This window comes from Lactuca virosa, chromosome 1 (genome assembly GCF_052849685.1).
Source record: "Lactuca virosa cultivar CGN04683 chromosome 1, Lactuca_virosa_CGN04683_v6, whole genome shotgun sequence".
In the NCBI taxonomy this organism is placed as follows: domain Eukaryota; kingdom Viridiplantae; phylum Streptophyta; class Magnoliopsida; order Asterales; family Asteraceae; genus Lactuca; species Lactuca virosa.
In genome coordinates, this window is record NC_136426.1 from 27,036,626 (window position 1) to 27,042,625 (window position 6,000).

A 6,000-nucleotide genomic window follows, 5' to 3' on the forward strand; every position below is an offset into this window, starting at 1 on the left:
GGAGGTCTTAATGGATTAAGACCATGTATTGAGCCCTTTTCAGTCGACCAAAGTCTTAAAGTTTGAGACTTTATGGTCCTAGAGCACATTTGAGCAGTAGATCTGAAGGTTAAGCTTAAGTGCTTAACCCATTAAGCATGTATGAAAGTTTTAAGATCTGCGAGGTTACGCCCCGCGTAAATCCAGTACGCCCAATGTACTGGGTTAACCGCCCCGATGGTGGTCAACATCATGAGAGTACGCCCAGCGTACCAGAGGAGTACGCCCCGCGGTACTTCCTCTGTTGGGCTTATGTTATTTGGGTTTCGGGTTTGGGCTGTTTAGGGGTTAGTTGGACTTGGGCCTTTGCTGGACTTTATGGATGTGGTGTTTTGGGCCAAGTCTTGATAAAGGATCTTGGAATTAGGACCAATTAGGGAGTCGGGGCCAATTTGGTAAGTTGGGCCAATAATGGGCCTTACATATGTAGACTTGTGGATCATGGATTTAGTATTGGGCCTTGACCCAAATTAGAGAAAAGACAAATTGGACTATATGGACCCCCCCCCCTTAGTCAGGTTTGATAGCCCATATGTTGACTCATCATTCGTTATTTTGGATAGTTTGGGATTTTCGGTGAGACAACACTTCGGGAGTCGATACTTCGGTTTAGACCGACATTGCGAGGTGAGTTATCCTCACTATATCAACAGGGTCTAAGGCACCAAGGCCGACCCTTTATCTGATTTGTATCTGGGTATTTGCTCGATATGTTTATTTGATCTGCTAGATCTGCATCCTGGTAGTTAGGATGGTATTATGTTTAGTGACATGGTTTAGGTCGGTATCCTGGTATATAGGATGATGTTATGTTAGTGACAGGTTAGGTCGGTATCCTGGTTATAGGATGGTTGTTGTGTTAGTGATCTGTTATATTGGTATGATTATCTGTTATATACATGATAGCATATGATATTTATGTGCACATGATTGTTTGATTGGTATGGGGGTTGGATTGAGGCAGAACCTGCTTCGTGCTGTAGGCCAACATACCCAGGGCGGACCGGATAGACTGCAGGCCCAGGAGGTCACATAGTCAAGCCGAAGGCCCAACGAGCGGTCCGGATAGGCTGAAGGCCCTGAGAGGGCGGTCCAGACATGCCGAGGCTCGGAGAGTGGGCCAGATAGACTGAAGGCCCGGTGTGGGCGGTCCAGTCATACTGTAGACTCAGAGAGTGGACCAAGTGGGCTGAAGGCCCGGTGCGGGCGGACTATTCACACTGTGGACTCGAGATGCATGGTTGTTCTGTATTTGGTTATATGATATGTTCATGGTTGTATGAGGTTGGTATTTTTGGGGTAATTCACTAAGCCTTCGAGCTTACATTTATCGATTATTATTTCAGGTACAACGGATGACCGCGAGAAGGCGAAGGCATGACCGTACACTTCCTCATATTTTGATTTGGATTTATGGGATACTCTGATATGAAACTATTTTGGAAACCTTTTTGTAATAACTATTGGTATTTGGAATGTTTTTAAAAGTTTAAATTTGGCATAATTTTTATGGATGTTACAACATTACAACCATTGTATTGAATATTTAATAAGTTTACATTGTACTCAAAAAAATTTTCTACTTGACATCAAATGTATATGACAAAAATAAATAACGTGATGCGACGATGCCTCATCCTCCAAAAACACTTTGATTACGTGTTTATTGATTTCCTGAGAATAAAAGTGATTTTGAAAAGTGTCAACAATTAAGTTGGTGAGTTCATAAGCGTTTAGTGTGAGAAGGATTTGTAACTGTTTCGTGTAAAATGATAGTGTATACTTCCATAAAATCCTATATTTTCTTTAAAAACGAATTGTAAGTCTTATACTTAAGGCTAAAAATGTAAGTAATGCTGTACTGGAAAAATGGTGTTATGAAGTTTTATCTTTATATAGAACTACTTGAATATATGTTAACCCGTAAACCAAATGTTTTGTTAATACTCCATTTGAGTTATTATAACCATACTAATGCGTCTAGTGGCCTGAACGACATGCTTCGGGCGTCGGAACTGTTACGACATTTGTCACCCCAGACCTGTCGGTCTAACTGTAGCTAATAGTTTAGGTGCGGGGTTGTCAATCCCGTATAGATCTATACACAAGTGTTACGCTCTCCCTACAAGAGACTCTGGTTATAATTCAGGACCCTCACCCTATCAGAAACAGACATGCGAAACTCACTTGGACATTCTGGTTCAGATTCTTCATTATGAAGTAATGGAATCCAGTGACAAAACCCGAAGCATGACATAGCATGGATTCGACACACATACGGAGAACAAGAACACCATAGGAAGGTCCAGAGACAACAAACCCCCATAGCTGAAACTAAGGCAATCATAGCAAGGACATGGAACAGAGGAAACCACTCACGAGGCTTGCTAGGTGGTAGAGCACCTTATGCGTCACACTAATAAATAACCAAATAACATAACCCAATGAGTTAGTGGTTATGCTAATCACATTATGTGTTAGGCATATCGCCATTTCGATAACAACTAGTAACAGTAAACCAAGTCACAAAAATTCATTTAAGAGGTGATTACTAATAAAAATTCATAAGTCTATTATACATAGAACCCTGTTATGAATCATTTTCAAAACCCTTTAAAAATCAGAACATGATACACTCAGAACTAAGATAACTTAGAGTCAGAATGTACACGACCTATAGCCATTACTAAAGACTTACCACCGTTTCACCTTTTAAACCGTATAGTAGAACGATACCCCTACGTAGACTTATGGGGTGCGATCATACCAGCACTAATGCACCGGATCCCATCAGAACTCCGATGTTAAGCGTGCTTGAGAGAGATTACTACTAGCACGGGCGAACTTAACACTTGTAATATACATATTTCTACCCGCTGCCATAAATACATCATAGAGATGCGGGACGAAACACTGAGAATCGTACAAAAAAATGTAAAATTTATATGTGTATATAAATAGTAAGAATGCGACTAGCAACGACCATGGTTACTCATGAGCTCGTTTCTCACCATGAAACAGAATCATGCCTCCAAAAGGAAGTATACAACCAACCGGCAAAACACCAATCCTGCAGATAGATTCTGCTACTTTTCAAGCTGCGGTCACAGCCGCCGTGTCAGCCGTCAAGGTACATCTCAATGCGAACAACACAAACGAAAATAGAAACAGTGTCGTCAATTCCAACCGCGGTGATAAACAAGGAACCCAAAGAGTGCCTACCTACAAGGACACCCCAAACCCCAAACCTAAAAACATGAAACGAAAGATCAAGATCGAAAAAGGGAGCAGTACAACTCAAGGGCCTACCAAAAGGCAACAAGCGGTAGCAGTCCCTACCCTCACTGACTCTACTACCTCAACACCGACAAAACCATACTATGAAAATCTCCCACGATGTAGCAAGTGCTACTACCATCACCATGGAGTCTGCAGAGAGTTGCATTGTAATAGGTGCAACAAGAAGGGGCACACTGCTCGCGTTTGTAGGACTACAGCCCAACACATCACTTCCACTACCAATGTTGGTACGAGCCAAGTATGTCATGCATGTGGTGAGACTGGGCATTTCAAGAGAGATTGCTCAACAGAGAGGAACAATGGAGGAGCGGGAGGAGTTTAACGTTAAGACATGTCGAAGCAACAAGGAACACTCCTGGGATTTTTGGTACGTCTCTAAACAATAATACTTACAACTTAAAATTTTACTAAGACTAGTATCAATTAGAAAGTAATTAAATTACCCCCTCATCTGAATAAAACACACCAGTCATATAAAAACTAAGGATCTTTACAGGTGAGCGATGATGGCTTAGTGAATACTTTAAGGTCATACATAGTTAAGATTCTACATGCTTAGAGTGAGTGATTATGCCTTCTTTCCTGTTTCTTGTTTGATTGTGGATTTAGGGCAGAGTTACTCAGTCGACAGTCTTCTCAATCTTCATTATATATGACTTGTATACACCAAGCGATTATAGAAGGACCTTGTAGGGGTTGTATTATGATGTTCGCAGTAGAAATAAAATGGATAAAACTGAAAGCACTAGAAAGTACACATAAAATGCACTATCACTCTAACAAACACTTCTTCCTAATCGATTTAACACCCGTTACGATAAGAAGTTTTGACGTCGTCATTAAAAATGAATTGGCTTAGTCCTCACCATACCAATTTCCTTGCTACGAAAAGACCCTTCGTCTTAACCGACCGAATAACATAACCCTCGTCACTCATAACGAAAAACCAGATACGAACCTCGTAATCGTCTTTCGCTTCAAACCTCCGCAATACCCATGCGAGGAGTACCACACCTTCCCTAACCTTCACAAAGTATCCCCAACAGACCTTTCGGGAACACCACTCGTACAACAGGTCAAGTTCAAGCACAGAGGCTAGGGACAAATACGGACACCTATCACTACTAAGTGTATACGCGAGGGTGGTATATAATTAAGATTCTACGGACATAAGATGTGTGTTTCCGCCCTATCTCCTGTTCCTTGTCTGGTTGTGGACTCAGGGCAGAGTCACACATTCGACCGTCTTATCAATTTTAATTATATACGACTTGTATACACAAGGTGATGATAGATGACCAGGTATGAGTCCTACCATGAACTTCAGGACAAAAGCTGCCCATGACTACGAGTGGACATCCCACCAGTTGGATGAACATAGACAAGTAAGCCAAACCCACACACTCTCCATCAATCCGAACATCAGACCCAACAGTGAAGATCCGCTGGAACGTCAAACGAGGATCTGAATTCACTGGAGAACGAGAGGATCAGCTAGAACCGAAGTACCTACCTCTTTCCTAATTCCTAGTAGCCACTCAGAATTCGAATTTCGAGACGAAATTCCCTCTAATAGGGGGATAATGTCACAACTGGGAAATTTTAGACCCAGTAAAGCCTAAACCCTAACCTAGCACAAATGAAATTACATTGCAATCCTTGTTGCATTGTATCCACTAAAGCCTTAAGGGCCTGTTTATAGAGCTAACAAAGAAGTATAGAAAGAAACCTAAACTAAATTAGGAAGGTATAATCCAACTTTTGGCAAAAGGTTAAGGTTTAAAACATAAATAACACTCCATATAGGTGTTTACGGCCAAGAGTTATAGAAGTAAAGGAGGTTCACGGTTGGAATTAGAAATCAAAGGGAGTTCACGGTCCAAGAATTAAACTCAAGAAGGGTTCACGGTTTGAGGATAAATCAAATAGGGTGTTCACGGTTGGAAACCAATTCACTAAGGATGTTCACGGTTTGAATTTTTATTCACAATGGTGTTCACGGTTTGCCTAAATCCGAAAACACCCTCAATGGGCTGAAAACACTAGGCTATACCATTTTAGAACCGTAAACCCAAAAGCCCAAGCCCATTCATGAGCCGTAAACACTACCCTATATATGTATTCAGTCGTGAACCAAGTCATTTCTCACTTTTCCATTCGAAAAAACTTCTCATTTTGCTCTCAACTATCATCCGTGAACACCATATCTTCATGAGTTTCCTACCCAGATCTTCATAATTCACCAAGAACACCAAGAACATTCAACCATATCTTCAAATCTTCATAATTTCCCAAGAACACACCGTAAACTCATCAAGTCAACCGAAAACTCCATTTCTCCAACCGTGAACCCATTTCAACATTCCAATTAATTCCAAATAATTATTGTAAGTCTTTCTTACATAATTAAAGTGTTGCCTAATACTTTAATTATTAATTACAACATTATTTAATTTATTATTTGAATTAATATCTTATTAATTTAAATATGACGTCGGGGATAATTATTTTTAGGATACGACTGCTGTCACGTATTCTAATCCAAGGATTACTGTTAGCACTTCGCAACTCGACCGAGCACACACATTCGAGGTGATTTCATACCCCCATATTTTTCCAAACTTTTTCAATGTTTTAGGGGGGGGGGGATACAAGTAAAAC